The sequence below is a fragment of the Lepeophtheirus salmonis genome, chromosome 6, assembly GCF_016086655.4.
Source record: "Lepeophtheirus salmonis chromosome 6, UVic_Lsal_1.4, whole genome shotgun sequence".
Taxonomy (NCBI): domain Eukaryota; kingdom Metazoa; phylum Arthropoda; class Copepoda; order Siphonostomatoida; family Caligidae; genus Lepeophtheirus; species Lepeophtheirus salmonis.
Genome location: NC_052136.2, coordinates 44,486,465 through 44,506,194, shown reverse-complemented (window position 1 = coordinate 44,506,194; position 19,730 = coordinate 44,486,465). Strand labels below are relative to the sequence as shown.

Below are 19,730 nucleotides of genomic sequence, written 5' to 3'. Positions count from 1 at the left end.
TTCCCCAACCTATATATTAGTTATTCAATCTTACTTTTTAAAACAATTTCTCTTCAATTTTTCAAATTTAGTGAAGCAATTGAATTTTGGATATGAATATGTCAAGTCAATGGGGTGCGAGCAAAAAAACTTACACCGCTAGATGACGCGTCATACTTGGACCTTGTTCATATAATTGAAAGAAAGAAAAACCACGGTGACTGGCACTTACATAGGCAGTAATTACGAATGCTACGCAACAGTAAAAATGTCACAAAATCAAATTAGTAGAATTTGATCCTTTAAATCCAAATTTGGTCTTAGTTTTACTCCATCATCTTCAAGGCCGTCAAAAAAAGGCAATAAAGATTTTTTTTTTTTTTTTTTGCTATTTTTAAGATTAAAAACTTTTATGACCACTTGTTGTTGAAAATATGGATAAATCATGTCGATATATTTCAAAACCTAATGCTAAACTATTCCAAAACAATTTTTAAGATATATTTAATTATCCTTTTTTAAAGTAGTAACAGGTTTTTTATCAGAGACTCATAGCTCCAAAAAAGATAAATCCAGAAAGTGTAAAAATATTTCATTTGATATCTGAGAGTCTGAACTATAATTTAACAAACCCTCCATTCAGAAAATCATCTATATCTTTGTAATACTATGGGAAAACTGCTCATTTTTTAATGATCTTATATGATCATTTTTTTCATTATTAAAGGCCCATATAGGAAGACAAGAAGAGATGAAAAGACTAGCACGTCGTTATTGTATCACGCAACCTTTCCTCCGAACAGAAACAATAAAAATACCTGGTAGTTAGCCAAATAAGTCAATCATGCCAACCGCTATTTATATTTTATATACTTGCAAACTCTCTGTCATATGATTTCTTGACCAATTTTAAAATAAATTACATATTATTAGAATCTACATAGTATTTTATTCGATACTGTATTATAATATCGCTTAGAAATATTATTAAAAGAGTAGTTATGATAAGGGATTATATTATTTATATGAAGAAATAGCCAAAATTTATTCATACAATTAATAAAATGACCAATTATATATTATATAAACGATAAGGGATCAACAAGAAATTATATTCCTTTTCTTTTGGAAACGGACCATATGTATAAGTATCCAATATGGGTCTTTGTTTATTTAGAATTTGTTTCTTCTAAATGGAATTTTCTCTGTTCAAGTGTTTTGCAACAAAATAAACAGTTTTTGAAAGTATTTTGCTAGGGAAAATCATCAAAATAATAAAAATGAGGCTATATATTTATAATAGAAGTGGTATTTTATTAGTACTTCAATCAAAATAAACAATAAAACATATAAAAGAGAAAAGGCACAATCAAAAAGTATAAAGTTGGTCCAAGTCCACAAGTCAGAATATTTTGATTGAAATTTAGCTTTTTTTATATTAGCTTCTGAATTCTTAGCTGCCATTCTTTTTGTTAAAAATCGGATGTCATCATTAAATTTTTACCCATGACATTAAACATAGCAAATGAAATTATTTGAAGAAAAGCTGACCAGGAGTGTCCTTCCTTGCACTTTACTCCCACAACGGCGATAATGTCAGAGTTTAAACTGTCTTGCATCCTGTCTATGAATGTGGCAACAAATGAAGCTCTAGGATTTGGTGTGCCAAGTAAACTGTCTTTCTCTTCAGGAGTAGCTGTGATGTAAGATAACATGGAGTAAGCATAAAGACAGGAGAGGTAGAGAAGGTCGGATGGAGTCGACAAACCCCTCTGCTCATTATGTCGATGAACTCTTTCAGGTCTACATGCTGATTGGTTGGGCTATCGAAGGTTATTGAGTCCGTAGGTGTGTCTCTGATGACCATTAACTCTTGGCATGATGTACAGCTGATCTTCTTCAAAGAAAAACCAATATACCCGGCAACTAAGTAGAGAACATCCATGAGCTCAGCTTTTACCATGTCTTCATCCAGCAGACCTTTAATTTCTGAAGTAGTCGGACCTGAAAATTTAAAAAAGTCAAATATTGTTATGATATTATATTGTAAAAATAAGTAATACCTAAATAAAGAAGCTTACTATTAACAAATATCTTATTTACCTGAGAATCTGACAAGACTCGGAATACGAATATTTTCTCTGCTTCCAGGATCTGTCTCACGCTGATGTAGTAGATACCTTCACTTAGTTCTCTGTACCAGCCAAACCTTCTTTCGATGGGATCAGACTGGAACATGCCGAGGAGTACATAGGAGAAGTCTACATCTAGGAGAAGATACTCTACCAGATCTGCTGTAGCAAAGCACGTCTGCTTTGTTGCTAGGAAGGTTTCTGAGGCCAGGTGCTTTAATGTTTTGCCACTCGATGAGAAAGTCGACAAAATCTCTCAAGAAAGAGAGGCCAAGTTTGTTCTTCTCAGAGATTGGTTCACGAAGCTCATCTCTCTTTTCGTAGCCAAATCCAGGTGTCTGACGTTTAGGATATTCCACATAGTCCTGAGCTCACATTCTCCCACATGAGTGCGGTTGAAAGAAGACAAGGTGAATATTATCTAGCTGTTGGTTTTGGTGAAGAGGAGAGCCATTTGCTCATGAATGAAAGAGAGCTTAGAAGGTTGCTTAGGTTCAATCTTGAGGAGTTGAGAAACTTCACTAACTTGCTGAAAATGTCTTATTTTATTGAACTGTTGAGCCCTACGTGACGTGGTCACAGCTTGAGTTGGCCTTGATGAAGCTTTAGGAGTTGAGAGATAGTTGGGACAGTTTGGACAAAGGGATAGTACTACATCTGGTTTGAGGTACCTATAAAGGAAGGACAGTTATAAGCATACGCATCAAAGTAAGCAGCTGTCTTACCTCTTTTTTAGAGCCTTGTCAAGGGTCTGAATTCTTTTAGACTTACAGATGAAATCAGCTCCTTACTTTTGGATGGTGCCTAATCTGTCTTCTTCAGATCTGTTTCTCTTGGAATGGCTCTCAGTCAAGCGGTATGAAGTCTGGGGGTTCTCTCTTTGTTTGGCCACAGATTGATCGTAACACTAGACTGTTGTGACTCGTTGGCATAGCCCGTTCTACTCCCTGGAGCACAACACTTAGTGGGCATGATTGGAATTACAAAACACAATAAAGATTGCGTCCACAAAGTAACTAATAATTAAGGGTGATAATTTTGGTAAGAATAGAAAAGCGTGCGAGGAGAAAAGAAGAATTACTTATGGCATCATTGATTAAATAATATACATCTTCTTCTATCAATCATGAACGTTATCATTCCCGCCTTTATTATTCAATATTAATATAATATGAGATGGTGATAGTCGATAGAGAACTGAATAAAATCCCCAAAATGACATCGCCTTCTGTCTGGATTTATGAAAATGGAGACCCAGGAATTTGGAAAATACTTACCGGATGAGAAACAGATGGTTTGTCGGATTTGTCGATATAAATGTGCCTTTAGTCCCCTGTCTAGAATTACACGCCACTCATTATCCTCATCTCATAACAAGAGTATGGATATTCATCTATAAAATCAATTTGACGATAAATACATCAAGTCAGACTTTAACTTTGATCTCACAACGATGCTTATTGCATGTAATATAACCTTATCCATTGCTAATCATCTACGTTCAAAAAATTTATGGAGAAATACAAGGGTAAACATATTGGTTCCCGAGGAACCATCATTAAATTCATGGAGGATGTTGGTACTGATGTCATATATAGAAATACATATAAAAATGTTTTGAGTCATCCACACCAAATGATGATCAAGTTATCAGTAAAAAGTATTTACGAATATCGAAATGGAACTCTGAATTTTGTACTATCTCACAGTAAGTATTCAATTTTTTTTAAATCTAACCATAAAATATGATTCTATTTTAGCTAAACATATCAAGAATTATGATACACAACTCAGTAAAGGGCAAAAACAACTGCTTAAATGGTCACAACAACGGGGGTAGTAGCTTTGGATGGTTTGCAACTAGTTTGTCTGAGACTACTTACTTCGCTTTAAGACTTGGGTATGATAATTAGGTTTTCCAATATTACATAGTCAATAAATATTACTTTTTTATCACTAAAGGCTTAGCTATGGTTGATGGGCTCCAAGAAATGGTGTTCAGAAAACTCATAAAAGGCAAAAACAACTGTTTAAATGGTCACAACAACGAGGGTAGTTACATTGGGTGTTGCATTATAATTAACAATTGTGTATATCCATCATGATAATAGTATGTTGTTATATAAGCATACCTAAATAACGGGGAAAATCTTTTTGATGCTCTTAATAGGGAGTAATATCGCCGGACATTACTACATAATTAGCTTTTGCTCTAAATCTTTACGATGAATTAATTTTAAAAATTTTTTATTAGTATATTTATTGTCTAATTTTATGATTTTGACATTTACTTTATTATTAATAATTAGTTAGATCTCATCGGTAGAGATATATCTATCCTGTGCACAATTGTATATAGCAACTTCCACATTAAGAAGAGGGGTGATTATCTTTTTGATTAGACTCCACGTCTCGCTTGTGTATTGCAACCTAAAGTTATGACATATTTAACTGAATTCCGATGTTAAAACAAGAAAAAATTATCTGGATCAATCTATTATTTTAATATTCTGTATTTATAATTTATTATTATTAATAGTTATATGATTTTAATTGTTTAATTTTGTATATTTAACTTAAATGTTTAATGGTTTATTTTTTAGTATGTAGATTATATTTAATTAAAGCCTTCTTTTTTAAACTTTGAGCTTCAAATATATTTCAAATACTCTACTTTGTCGTTTCATTAGCTATTATTCTGAGAATAAGGTTCATAATGAATTACAATTTCATGGAGTGTGACGTTTTCAAATCTACTGTAACGGATAAAAAACGTCGAAGTCAATTATACGTAGTATATCTTCATTACACATTTTGCTAATAAATACATTCGTTATACCCTCAAAAATCATAATAAAGCAGGCAGATGATAATCACATCAGTATTTTAAACAATGATACCATATGTCTTTTTTCCCCCTCCTCCTTGCACGCATTTTTCTCTACAATATTATCAACTATACTAATAATTACTAGTTATTACTTATTATTTTACCAAACACGTTGCATTGTTTTTTTTCAATGGACCCATGTTGGACGCGTATTTGAATGCATGTTTGCGCGTGCCCGGTCCTGCTTACAGGAGTCCTTGTTTCGTGTTAGCGAAATGACGCCGTGCTAGGAAATAAAGAGAAGAAAAGGCTAGAAAAAAACGATCTCAAACATTTTGTTGCATAGTTGAAATAATTAATTAATTCGTCACAGAGGGAATAAAAAATTTGTCAGATTAAACAAATGTCTTCAATTTAGATGAACTCTCCCAATTTTTCATCGGAATCTGAACTACTAATCCTCTAAAATAACATTTTTTTCATATGATTGGAGATTTTCTATCAGAAGTATCTCTCCCATGAGTCCTAGCACCTCGTTTTACGAGTTCTCGCTTGAGATCAATTATTGCCCAACCATAATAATTTTGATACATAATTTATCAAATTATGGATAACTTCTGTTTTATTTTTAATACTAATACTTATTTAAGTGATTACTATTTACTTCTCCTGTAGAATAATAGAGTTGCTCATTTATGGCGGTGTTCATACGTGATTATTGAAAAGACATCTCGCAAATTTTAGTTTAATTTAAGTATTAAAAGGTTCAATTATACTCAAAAACGATTAATTATTACTTATTTTTTTGTCATTTGCATCGAAATAAACAATGATGCTTAACATTTTATCGTTAAGGATATTGATGATATATCTATTTTCTGTATCAACAATTTATTTAAATTAAGCTTCTTAATTAAAGATTTATTTGAAGTGGTACATCTTTTCGCAATATCCGCGTAATAGGCTAGATTATCAAAATCAGTAACTGAATTATACGTTTAAAAATCATATTATTAAGAAGAATATCAATATTAATGCTTCTGGAACCATGTAAATATTTTTTTCTATGGTACCGAAACGTTGCAGAGCATGTTTTTTTATACCTACGAACAACTTTTAAAAAGTAACAGCTATTAACAAAATAAATATATAATAAAATTTATTATAATTCTACTGTATAGCAATGATTAATAAGATAGTAGTTACACTTTCTTGATGAATATATACTATTTATGATATACATATTCAGCCATCTCTTGGATTATTTTGAATCACTTTGTTTACATCTCAAACCCCCATTGAATAAATCTGCTGTATTTGGAGCTCCACATTCAGCAAAAGTTAAGATTTGTTAACTTTTATTTGCTAATAGGACCTCGATTATATGTAACTAATTAAGTTTTATAAGTATTTATATCTAATTTTTTTGGAACATCTTTCATCGATAGAAATTTTTTGCCTATCTTTTCAGTTAATTGTTTTATAAATGCATAATAAAATAAATATTTATAATTTTAAATATAATAACAATATTGACCCGCACTAATGCTATTTAAAAGAAAAGGTATTTAATTATAGCAGTATTTCCGTTTAACTCCCAAAAATTATATAGCAGGTAGGTAATATTAACAAAAGTCTTAATTCATTAATCCTATATAGCTCACTTCCACTTATCCTCGCCCTCTTACAAAACTCCCATTTATTGTTATTATATATCTATAATTTTTATCAACATAGTGCCATCTATGTCTGAGCCCCAAGATTTTTTAATCCCATATGCTATATCAAGAATATAGGCAAGAATTACTTCTGTATTGATCCTCAATTTTACTCTGATTCCAAAAGGGACTTACATGTATAACTTCCCAACAAATAACTATTGTTACTTTCTGTAATTTACGCACTCATGGTTGCACTTTATACTTGATGTTCTATCCCCAAGAAGGCAAGAATAATGAGAACCAATTCGGAAAATAAAAAAACATAACAAAAACTTGCCATTTGTAATTCAATTTCTGGAAAATCAAGACTCAAACCCAAGACTTATACCTCTGTAGAGTCTTAAATATGTAACTTTGGAAAATAAAAAACACTCTTCAAATTGCCAACAACAAAAAATATCACACCCTAAATAATGCAAAAGATTTACAACTCTCAGAATTGCCTGTTGAGGTTGAGTGACAACAAATCGAAGCAACTTTTTAAATATGTCAAAATTAACTCATAAATTGATTCAAATGATTAAATGAAGGCCTTTGGTCAACGTAATACTATTTTATTGCATATTCATAGGTACATAGTACTATTTTGTGTTGATGAGGAAGGGATATAGCTCACTCCTTCTGTTCCATATTGTTTTAATTAAGAAAAAGCATAGATGTTCAAATGCTTAGCATCTTCTGATCACCAATTCATTACATTATGTAAATAACTAAATAAAAAAATAAGAACAGTATACCATGAAAATAAAGTCATTACATTAACATGTAATCGTCATTTATTGCAAATCAATGGTAGATAGATTAATGGAGAAAATAATATTAAACACAATAATAATGATTACATACAATAAATTCAATAAAGTTCATTAAAATAATGAAAGAAAGTAATAAAAAATTACATAAGAAATAATAAAATAGTACTACGTTAATAAACTTAATAGACTTGAGGTTTCGTAGATTAAAGCAATTGTTCCGTCGAATTAATTGGTTATTATAATGTATATACTATGCATGTATGAAGTAAACGGGGTTCTAAATAATAAATGATGCTCAGGCCATTTGAAGATTCTGAATTTATATTATATATAATGTACATATTGGAATAATGTATTTGAATGTATGTATGTATACAATATTATGTAGATAATAGCTGAAAGAATAGGAAAATGGAGAAAGAGTAAAAGGGAGAAGAAATGACTTAATTTATTGGGAATCTACCGAGAACTAATAAATTCCATGTCAAATAGAGCCTTTTTATTCTTTTATACTACCAGTAGTATATATTGTACATATATTTTTTTGAATAATAATAATATACCTACCTACCAACCGTTTCGTAAATTTCTTTCATCTACATATTATATAATTCTCCCTATCTTCTGTATCCTTTGTCCTGCTTTTCCCCCAACTTATTCTTCTTCCTACTCTCAGAAAAAAATGTTGACCTGATTTAATTAAAAGTCCCGTCTTTTATTCCTAGGTACATTGTTCAATGTTCAAACAGGGTGGTTGCTTCAAAATGAGGAGGCTTTGTTTGCTGGAGCTAGTGTTGTGCCAGTCCTTATTGATGATTGAAGGCTGGAGTCCCGTCCACTTCAGTCTAGGCCCGGTTCTGTTCAATCCTTCTATCAGTCATAAGACTTATAAAGTTCGGTCCTAGATGACGTCACTCTAGTTGTTCTTTTTTAATCAGTTCTTGTACTGACGGTCCAAAGGAACGGTCCTGGACTGTACCGAATGTATAAGGACTGAAACAACAAAAGCTGGAACGTTCACAGGATTTTAATTCGGAGTGACTTTCTTTTTTTTTAGGAAAGATACACCCTTTTTGGAAATGTTTTATTAAATATGACTGCCTGCATCCTCTATCACTGCCTCCACACGATGTCGGAACTTACCGCAGGTTTCCACAATATAATCAGCAGACATGTTGGCCCATTTCTTTTTTATGCTGTCCTTGATTGAGATCAGAACTGCAGGAGGGCCAAAAGGTATTGTCCCGGAAGTCAGCAAAGTGCTCCTTCCAGAAGTTCTATGTCTTCAAGGCCGTATGACTGTGGGGGGAGGGGGAGGTGTCTTTGGGTAAAAACATAGTTGTTATCAGGATAGCAGCTTTCAGCTGAGGCAAGATCTTCTCAGACAAGAAGATATTCACAGTCGACGGATAATTCTTCAAGTAATTAAGGACTGTTTTGTATCTCTCAAGCCTTATGGCCTTCTTCCTGTCGGTGAGGAGATGTCTTGTAGTCCTGACAAAGGTCTTAAGGTCAATGTCATCATGAACTGCCCTCCTAATGGTGATCTCGTCTACCTGTAACTCGTTAGCCAATAGGTTGATTGATACTTGATCTTTGCTTCCAGGGACTTGAGAAATGTTTTATCTCGCTTCTAACCATTTTCTCAGCTTGTTGCCTTCCTTTGGAATCATTTCCCATTCTCCTTGCCCACCCTGATGTTCTGGACTGTCCTCACAGTCACGCCGACAATGTCTGAAATTATTTTTCAATCAACATCCGCGTCGAGAAGAACCAAAATTTGAAGTTGTGTTGTATTTTCTGATACTCTGACAGGGTTGCCAGTTTGTCTTTTTTAAACTGTTTGCCCTTGAAAAAATAGATTTGTCTTTTTTTTTATATTTGGTCTAAAATTGAAATAAATTTGTACTAAATATTTTTTGTTTTATGTGGCCATTTTCATTAAATTTAACTTAATAGGGGCTGCAGCCTCTTAAAATATTTCAATTGGCAATGTGGCCCATTATATTAAAAACTTGGACATCCCTGACCTAGTTCAGTATGCCAAGAATCGTGGGATTCTCCGCGATTCATGGCATACTGAACAAACTACTCTTTTATTGGGTGAACTCCATACCAAAGTCATGGTCATTCGATAAAGGTCGGATATGAGGTCTAACATTTATCCGAAGAGTGTTATATAACCACGGAGTAGTAGCCATAAGAGATTAGGAAATATAGAGAAGGAAAGGCCTGAAGTGGAGGGCATAGAGAGAAGACCGGATGATGATAAGAATTGTGTATTTTGTCAACAATCTGTATCCGGAGAACAAAAATACAGCCTTAAATGTCTCGCTTCAGAACCTTCCAGGGTTACCAAGGGGAAAAATGAAGACGATTGACGATATTGCAAGTGTTCACATTAAATACTTTCTCAGTACCACTAAGAGAGGAGCTAATCACTAGCAAGAAAAACAAGAAGAGAAAACAGGATAATGCAACTCTTCTCACTCCAGTTTAAGGAGGTTGAGGAAGGAAAGCCCGTCAAAGTCCCAGTTCCAAGAAGTATTGACCGTGAAAAAACAGATCCCACTACATTTTGGTTGTTGTGATCCAAGTAGCAGAGAACGGAAATTATAGATTAGGGAGAAAAAATGGGATATTAGAAGGTATCCTTGATACTCAGGATAAAAGCGGTGATAGGTTTTGCTCCCTCTTGTGGACAAGCGGTTCGCATGCGTAACCAGTGGGCCCGGTTATATTATAATATATATGAAGGGTCCTTGATACTCAAGATAGTGGTGGTGATAGGTTTTGATCCCCCTTAGGGACCAGCTGTCCACTTGCACTACCTAGTCAAAGGGGTATATTTTGTAAAATAAAATGGAGTCTCTCGCAACAGTTTACTATTATACAATAGTTTGATTGTATGAATACAATATAAATCGCAATGAAAATACCCTACATTATCAAATTACTTGCAATGAAATTGTATCATAATCGAATTGCTTGAAATGAAACTGTATCATTATCAAAGTACTTTCAATGAAATTATAGCCTAATCAAATCCTTAATGATTAACTTGATAAACTATACCTGACAATGTAAGTGCTCTAACGGGCACTTTGAAGATTGTCCCAGCATTTTGCACAATTCCCAATTTTCTTATTGTCCGTAACATTGAAAATGTTGTTAATATGAAGGTTTATTTATTTATAAAAATAATAATCAGCTGATCCAACGAAAAAATTTTAATTACGAATATTAGACTAAGACGAAATGAAACAATTTTATTTTTCTGTTTCGTCTGACTAAAACAAAAAAAAAAATTCTTGACAAAACTAAGACGAGACGAAACGAGGACTAGAAGAAGCAAAATGTGACGAAATAAACATGTGGAGCCGAAACATAAACTAGACAAAATGTGACGAAACAAAAAGTGAATATACGAATGCTTCGTCTTATGAAGAGGGATAGGAGACTGATGAAAACTAAATGTATAGTTATATATTTATAATTTTCCAAAAATAAATATTTGGTATAAAAATATATTATCTATTCTTTACAAAATAAAATGATATGAGACGAGATATGACAAATAAAAGACTTGACGGAATGTGATTAGACAAAATGAAACAATGGATACAATGTTAACACTCTCAGTATTTAATTCAATAAATGTTTTCAACTTTAACTAAATAGAAACCCCTTCAACGAGTATTTACTTTGGTTTTTAGTTATAAATATACAGTGAGTCATTCAATTTTTAGTCAATAACAATTTTTTGAGATTTCAAATAACAATTTTTTTTTCTTCCTTAATTATATAGTATAATTATTATTATGTTTGTAGGTGCTTAAAATAAAATTAAAATATATTAAAAAATTACTGATCTGATTTTGTGAGTAAAATTATCAATTTCTGTGTACATTGATTATTTTCTATGAAATGGCTCACGGGACACAATTTGCAAATCACTGAACTATGGAATGTTCCTGTACGAAATAGGTATTCTACGTTCGATAAAAATGCAATTTTTTAAATAGACATTCAAGACACGATGGTGTATTGAAAAATCAACCAAATTCAAACATGTAAGGTAGAAACTTTTTGGAGCCCCAAAGAGATTGAATTCGGATTATGAATTACAAAGGCAGTAGAATTGCTAGGACCAAAGAGATGCTAATAAATAAATTTTTTAAATAATGTGATAAAATATTTTTGTTTCCTTCACTTTCCATCTGAGTAAAGTGCCCCTGAATTAAAGTTAATACTGTTATAAGGGATTTATGCTATAGACATGATCAACCAATAACCCAAAAAGACCCCAATAAAATAACTATTTCTCAGTTTTTAATTTTTCCTTTTCTTAATATATTTTAAGGGGCTTCTTGAGAGTATCGGAAGCAAGAGAAAAATGAACAAAGGATCTTATTTTGGAAAAAAAAAAGAGTTAGGGTCCGAGTCATAGGAGGGTTGTCAAGTTTTTATTAATGGTAAAATAGATTTTTAAAAAACAGAACTTATATAATGAATTTTACTAATTGATGATGATTTAGTATAAGTAATAGCTTATAAGGACTGATTCTAAAATAAAAAGCAAGGAAAGCCCTAATTAGTTTCAAAAGTTGAGGTTACAACAGAGTTTCCACTTTAGTAATTATGATAGTTGGTATTTAGAGAAATACACTCATGGAATATAAATTTAAAATCCCAAGAATGACTTAGTATGACTAAGCTCCCCACTTGCAGAGTCCCCAGAACGCAAATACAGTCAAATTTATATTAAGCAATCAGTCAATGGAAACTAAAAAAGTGACCGCTTAGTGCAGGTAACCTCTGAAACCATTCAATTTTGTAACAATTATTAATTTGAAAACTGGACATAGCCGTTTAGTCTGGTGATACGATTAAAACCAGTTGCCGTTAAACCAGGTTTGACTGATATTATTAATAAATAATCATAAAAAGGACCTTAATATTACTGTATTTGTACCCATATAGTTTTGGAAACATTCCTTTTAACCGTTCCCACAAAAAAAAATTCTTTCATATTTTGTATCCATTGTTCAAAAATGAACGGGGAAAAAGTGACGAATGAACGACAAACGGAAACTTTTCAGAAAATGAACAAAATAACGTAAAAATGGTGAACAAGTTCTACCCTAGTTTTTCCTATAACAGGCTGTGGGATTAAGCTGATACTATACAGATAATATTAAAACTCATTGATATTGTTATCTCATATTTTCGCGTTATTTATCACATCATTAAGTCTATTGTACCTTGCAATCTTACCGACGGCAAAAAAAGTACAGAAGAAAAGGCCCAATATTAATTGGGAATAGTTAGCTCATTCTTCCTAAATATGAAACTATCATTTAATAATTGTATGGAATTGTTAACAATGGATCATTCAAATTCAACCAATTAACTTTCCGAACTCTGATTAAGGGGGATAAGTAGAAAAACCTACAGTTGACAACAAAATACAGTGTAATTTTTTATGTTAAGATTAATTGTGGCATTTTCACTATTTCCCCTCGTTCATTCATTGATAATATTTACATATTAGTAATAGAAAGTTTTGAGATAAAAAAAAATGAGGAGCATTTGTAAATAAATAGTCACCTCAAGTTTTATTTTATTATGAATTTGATTGATGTAAATAAGCTGTTAATATATATAAAATGCTCTTATAAAAATACAAATAAGTATATCTTATTTATTGGTATGTCTAGGAATCCGGATCCTGACGAATCCTAATTTCCCATCTAGTTATCTAATTAATAAATATTATTATGTTTTATGAACAGGTGTACAATGTCAAAGAAGGTCATTATTTTTGTCATCTTTAGTTTTTCATACCGTGACAACTGTTATTATTTACTCATTTATATTATGCAAATTTTGAGAGGTTTTTTACAATTTTCATATGAGCAATGTTGAAGAACACATATTTAATTGTCGATTGCTAACAAAAATATTGTTCTAGTCGGCAACATTAGCACACAGTGCGTAAAGAAGATTGAGATAGCAGCACTCTTCTGTACAAAATTGTCCCAGAAGGCCATTTGGAAGCAGACTACGGTCTAGGGTGATCGCTTTGCCTCATTTTTTTCTAAAAGTTACGGGATATGACCGGCCTTTGTTCTGGTCTTGAGGCTAAACCTCTCGAATAGTTCTTCAAAATTTGGTGAAGATTGGACAATTTTTTACGTTGGCACATTTGGATGAAACTTATTGTATTTTTTTCATTTTATTCCATAACATAAACATACATTATTGTTTAACACATCTGAATAATTTCTATTTTCTTTAAATACAGATCTTAATCATTCAAATTTTAATACATCTTTTAATATTCGATTGATTTTTTCGCTGGTTTGGTATGTGATCAAGATAATTATCGACCACATGTAGACTGTTTTTGAAAGTTTTTCTCTTTTTTTGATGTGTTGGAATAGTCACTACATGGCTTCACTTCCCTCTCTGCGGCATTATTTACAATAGATTTTATATTAATATAACTACTGCTTGATTTCCACTTAGACACAGGTGTCTATAAGAAATCAGATTGATATTTAATATTTGAAATAATACCCAACTATCTGGCACAATGAATTCTGACAAATCAGTCGTATTTTCTTTAACTACAAGTGTAAATTTTGGTTTTCCATACCCAATTCTATGTCTGCTTTTAATGGGGCTTCTATTTTGATAATTTTCCTCGTAATCCTCATTTTCGATGCTTCATCGATTGACTCACTACATAATGCTAATAGAACCAATTCTTCTGACAAATACCCAATATGCAACTCCATTGCTTTAAAAGCAACTCCTTAATAATTAGGTTGTACATTTAATATTCTAGGAAGGTAAGAATTAAATTTAAATCATTTATAGGAGCTAAAGTTGCAGATTAGGGGGGGGGGGGTATCCACCTAGGAATATAACAATATACAAATAAATGTACAAATTGTTTTAATTTTTCCGATTGGCGAGGGTAAAAACTGCTCCTTGAGGCAATACATTTATTCAAGTTTATAGTAGTATAATTTTAACTGAGTATAGCAATTTTGCCATCCACCGAGTATTGTCAAGAGGTCCTGGTTTTTTTCAGAGGTGCTTCACCAAGAGAAATGAGTGTGAGCTGAATTAATTGTTTATAGTCCCCTCTTGAATAGTCCAACTCTAAAGCATGCTTGAAGAATGAAACTATCGTGTGTTTTTTTGTGTGTGTTTGTATTTTTTTTCAATTCCAGGTATTAAAAGAAAATCTGTTTCTTCGTGGTTTAATATTTCAAAACTTTTTCTATATCCTCCAAATAAAGAAACTTACGGACTTTTTTATAATTCAATTTTCAATGAAATCACAAGAATGTGTAAGCAATCTTACTCTAATATGATGTCTACAGGCATACCACAACAACTATCTCTTCAACAATGGTTGAATAGAAATGCAAGCAGTAGTTAATTTCTCAGTTTTCGATGCTGTTGTGTAATAATATATAATATTTTTGTAAATTTCAAATCACTCATTAAATTCAAATTAGTCTTTACAATTATCTGCCTAAGTAAATCTATTGTTTTGTGTTGTAATGCAGGAACGCCAAGTAATTTTACTCATTATAAATTATGTTCCTTGAGGTTCCAGTCTGCTTCCCGATGGTTTTCTTGGACACTCCCGCACGAAAGAGCGCCTCTATCTCAATCTTCCTCTTATACAGTGTACTCATGGGGTCAAACTAGGACAATGTCTTTCTTAGCTATTGACAGCTAATTATGTGTTCAACAACATTGTTTAAAGCAAAATTATTAAAAAAATGACTTTTAAACTCTCAAATTAGTATAATAGAGATAAGTAAATAAGTAGTACATATTATAGTCATACCTATAAAATTGCATAATGAATGTCTTATAATAGGATTGAGTTCTGCTCTACAACTTTTATCAAGAGCTACTGTTAGGACTGATCTTGTTTGGAACACACAGTTTAGGTTTTAACATTTAAAAATGATTATACTTTATAACTTATAACAGGTTATAATTTGAACTAAAACTTTTATTATAAATTATAAATAACATAATTGCCATTTTAATTTAACTATTATGTAGTTATAATAAGTGATGGAACTGTGGATCCCCTAATTTTTTTAGTATACCATATATGTACGCTATCCAATATACAAATTAATATAATTAATAAAGTATGATTATTACTAGTGATGGGACGATTAATCGGGGACGTGAATCGGAAAATTATTTGTTTTTTCTGGAATCGGGATCGGCATCCGGAAAATAACGTTTAATTTGCAATTCCGATTCTTATTTACTACTTTTCTAGTTTATGCAAAAAATAGCCCCTTCAAAATTAAGGAATTTTGGCTTTTTGCTTAAATATTTAAAATTTGATTTTTTTTCAAATTATTTTTAATTTTAAATTGAATTAAATTTTTCAACTTTTTTTTTCATAACATTTAACTTTTTGCGCAAAACTATGTATTTTTAAAAAAATTGTAGAAACTTTTTTGGATTTTTTTGGAAAAACCAAGCCCCAAAAAATATATATTTATATTCTCCTTTAGACGCCCCTAATACAGAAATGGTGTTATCTTAGATCTCTATTTTTTTCGAGATCTTCTCAAATTCAATTGATTATTAATTTTTTAATATGAATTATTTCAATTTCTATCGATATATATATTTTCCACAGATATATGAGTATTTATGACATTATTTGAGATGTTTGGGAGTTCTTTAAAAGTCTCAATATTTTAATAATTTGTATATTGTACGGACTTGGTGTTAGCACTTTACATAATGGACACGTTTGAATAAGTGGAAGAGCAATGAGAAGATTTTAATTCGAAATTACAAGAAGCTAATAATAATAATTTCCTCTCACTCTTAACTTTACAAAAATACTTAGAGTTTGTCTCTAAGTATCTTGTATTTTATTAAATTAAATACAACAGCTTTCAATTGAATTAGTCAGTCGTTCATTAGAAAATAATTTCAACAATCCATAATCTAAAAAGTGCCAATTTATGTGGAAAGAGGGCAAAGGGGCTGGGGGACCATCTAAAGGAGATATCAAGACGTATCCGCCCCGTGAGCATAAGTGTGATATAGTTGGGAATTTGTCAGTTTACTATGTTTGCGTTTAATTTTTCTGAAAACAATTAAAATGGAAAAAAAAGTATTTTAAAGAGTGAACAATGAACGACGATTAAAAGAATTCCAAGTGAGTTAAACAAATTCAAAAAGGAATTATTAAAGTGGTTAATTTAGTTAACTAAACGAATTTTAAAAAAATGAACGTTTAAAGTAAACCAAAAGATTAAACAAGATTAATAACAACAAGCTTGCTAAAATTATATAATGCATGGTTGAAGAATAAGAAATTTTCTACGTTTATGCGTCCAAATGACAACTATTCCAAGACGAGTCTGATTCTAAGTGACTGCAAGTTTATTTCGATATGATTCCTAAAAACATTTGCATTAAAAAATGGTTTGAGTCTGAGCTCGAATATAACTCTTGATTATTCATAAAGTCAACTGATTTTATCAGAATTTTGTTCATCGGTTCATTTCTGAAAAAAATTCCAATCAGGAGCACATTCGTAAATCTCTTACGTGTATTCATTAATTTTTTATACGAAACGCCGACTGCATGATCAATTTTGGTCTAGATTTAGTTAGTTGGAAAAAAAATTATTTGTGAGATGTCCATTTTGAGGTACCAGAAACTACGTCACTTAATCATTTGAAATATGCAATTATTTATTTCCCTTGAAGGTTGTATATTTAGCTATAGAGTAATTTATGGTACCCTTAGTGTCCCTATTGGGCAAAAGAGTATTTATTGTATTTAGGGAAACATTGATCAAGGGTGATTAGTTTTAAAGTTTGGTTCTAGAGTAAAGGAAGTCATTGGAAAATAATAAAAAAGGAGCCAGAAATAAGCTAATAATGAAAGATTTTTCCTTTAGCTGCTCAATTTTTTTTCGTTCGTGTACTCAAAATGAACAAAAAATTAGAACGATGCTCTTTTTTTGCTCTATATCCAGGCTTTTATTTTATGTACAAATAATTACAGATCTCTACGGCCATGGCTATAGAGAAACATAGTCTAGTATGTAATTTTGAATAAATAAATAAGCTCTACACAAAATTATAAGATAATTCATATTTCAAATAAATCTTCTGATGTGTGAATGTATCTCTTTGTTATCAATGTATGTTTAGTTATTATAGTATGTAGTTATTCAAAGTGAAAGATGAATGAGCACATCAAAATACTACAAAAATGAAAGAAATAATAATAATAACATAAACAGAAATCCTTTCAATAAAAAAATTTAACATAAAAAAATTAATTTAAACACATTTATCTAAAGAAAATAATAGAAAGAGTGAAAGAGGAAATCTGTATGTTTGTATGAATGTTAGGCTATGATAAACTTTAGAAGTGTAATGGCTTGGAAATAAAGGAAATTATATAACACAATAAATATATAAACTCGACTTTTATGTTGTATACAACATGTGGCGTATCTATGTATGTATAATAAATGGATCTGGTAACTCTGATCCTCTTTTTTTTCTTATCCAGGATCTAGTCAAATCAAAACAAAAGGTGAGAGAAAAGTTTTTAAATCCTATGGAATTTACTTCTGTTTTTACGTCTCTTAGGCTAAGCTAACAACCTTATCAGGAGTCTGCGTGCAACTTATTTTAAAGAACTTTTGACTTTATGCTTCCAAACCTGAACAACTATCCCTTTCAAAATAAAGAGATTTTCACCCTTACAAACACGACACATTTTAAATCCCAAACTATCCTTATTTTGTAAGGCACTATTGTTGAGGTTTGAAGTTTAAAATATACAAAGTTCTTGTAAATAAATTATCTATTGGTCCGTTTCAAAATTATATGCAGATATAGCACATGGCCTGAAAAGTCCTAGACTTAACAAAGAAACACGTTTTTTTCGTTAAAAATTCACCTATTTCAAATTATAGTTATTATTATTTTATTTATTTTTACATATGGAGCAGATTCCTCATTACACTTTTCAAGCCATTACTTAGCTTGAACGGTACTTTTCTCCACAAAAAGTAGTGTAAAATTAAAGCACGATTTGTTATTCATTTTTTTTTTGGAAATAAGAAAAATTGAGTTAACCATAGCCGAATAACTCACAAATAAAAGAGCAAATGGTCATGAAATTTTGAAATCTGTCTTTTAAAGGTTGGTACTAACTGAATATGAGGGAATTTAAAAAATAGCACTATCTATTGAAGCCTGGGACTCATCTCGTGAGTTAAGTGCAAAGTGATCACGCATGATAGATGTCATATCATACGTGGGGTGTCCACAGGGAAGGGGCATTTTTTCTAAAAGAAAAGGTCATTCCACCAATTCAAAAACCAAATCCCCCCAGCAAAAATAAATATATATATATATGTATATAAATCCTGCAGACGTTCCTGCAAACGTATGATACACACTTATACGTAATGCAAGACATATTCTTTACATTGAGCAGCCACTCTTTTTCGCAATTTTTTGTATTGACCAACTAAGGGGTATTTTTAAAGTAGAATAGTTAATAAATTAATACAATGGGGTAATTAATGTTTGAAAGAATCAAATTATTTTGGTCTGTTGATTTATTTATTTTATGTTTCCCTACAAATAATGGATAAATAAAGTGTTTTTAAATCCCCTTTATATACTTTTTATGGGAGATATGCAACATACCAAAAAATACCTTTTCATATAATGTTTAACAAGAAAGTGTCAAATTGCAACTTTTTTACATCTGAAACAACCTTACCTGTAAGTGTGCTTGGATTTTAGTATAATTTGCATCAGAAAACATGTTATGTAGGTAATTAGTAATTTGAAAAAAAAGCAAAAAAAAAAGGGGTTGAAATGAGTGCTCGTTCCATATATTGAGTAATATTTGCGTAATGTGAGTTGTGAAGCTGCTAGATGTTTCGGTATGTACAAATGGGTAGAGCTTATTTTTTAAATGTGTTGTGTCTTGACGAAAGTGACGAGGTTCCAATTGTTCAAACCAATGAATCCAGGACGACCAAGAGAAATGAGGTGAAGGAATGCGTGGAGGAGTAAAACACTTTTTACAGGAGCATCTGTATTATTTATTATACAAAACCATACTCTAATTTATTTACAAAATACACGAATATTTATACTATATAAAATACAGTACTTTAATACAGAAAAGAAAATACAAGAAGATAAGAACAAGGGGAAAGGAAATATGAAATACATAACAAAATGTTCGAAATATGAGGTTC

At 31.2% G+C, this 19,730-nt stretch overlaps 2 long non-coding RNA genes across 2 annotated transcripts; one reads left to right on the top strand and one right to left on the bottom strand.

Annotated features, from left to right (window-relative positions):
* Positions 1 to 1,272: 1,272 nt before the first annotated feature.
* Positions 1,273 to 2,653, bottom strand: LOC139905818 (uncharacterized). The gene is made up of 2 exons (XR_011780889.1): positions 2,083 to 2,653; positions 1,273 to 1,983 (listed from the first exon to the last, which is right to left on the bottom strand). It is a non-coding gene; the product is annotated as an uncharacterized lncRNA (long non-coding RNA).
* Positions 2,654 to 3,136: 483 nt separating this feature from the next.
* On the top strand, positions 3,137 to 4,784 carry LOC139905819 (uncharacterized). The gene is made up of 3 exons (XR_011780890.1): positions 3,137 to 3,819; positions 3,872 to 4,011; positions 4,074 to 4,784. It is a non-coding gene; the product is annotated as an uncharacterized lncRNA (long non-coding RNA).
* The last annotated feature ends 14,946 nt before the right edge of the window (positions 4,785 to 19,730 follow it).